A 721-nucleotide genomic window follows, 5' to 3' on the forward strand; every position below is an offset into this window, starting at 1 on the left:
AAATATGCCGAAATAAAAAAATAATAATATGTAAATTATGTTCAGTTATCTTATCTCCATCAAAAAGGTCGATATACGAATGTATTATATATGTACATGTATGTACATATATGTATATATATATATATATATATATATATATATATGTATGTATACTACTCGACCATTAATCATACCCGTAAATCCGTACATACATACTATTAAAACTTGCTATAATTTATATCGAACTATATAACTAATATGGTGGAATTCTTATATAAAACTAATCATCAAAAATTGATAATATATTATTTAATAATAATTATTAATGTAATATACAGTTTTTGAAATATAATTTTTTTTATAATAAAAATCGATATATTTTGAATTCATCAAATTCAAAAGCATTAAATAAAGACATCTTAAAATAATGTATAAAAAAAAATAAAAATAAGGATAAAAAATAGGAAACAAAAGAGATCGGTTATAACGATTATATATATGAACACGAAAATACATTATTATTGAAAAAGAAATCTTTTCAAAAATTAAAAAATTTATTTTAAAAAATCATAAAAGGATAGAAACGAACGGTAAAAGATAAAAGAAAAGAAAGAAAGAGTAGAAAGAAAAAGAATATATAAAAAATAAATACAGATTCTGAAGATCATTCGTATATATTCGTATACAACTACAGCACGCTGTAACGGGGCGAACGAGAAACGAGGAAAAAGAAAGAGGG

Source organism: Apis dorsata, unplaced genomic scaffold (assembly GCF_000469605.1).
Source record: "Apis dorsata unplaced genomic scaffold, Apis dorsata 1.3 scaffold_407, whole genome shotgun sequence".
Lineage (NCBI taxonomy): Eukaryota > Metazoa > Arthropoda > Insecta > Hymenoptera > Apidae > Apis > Apis dorsata.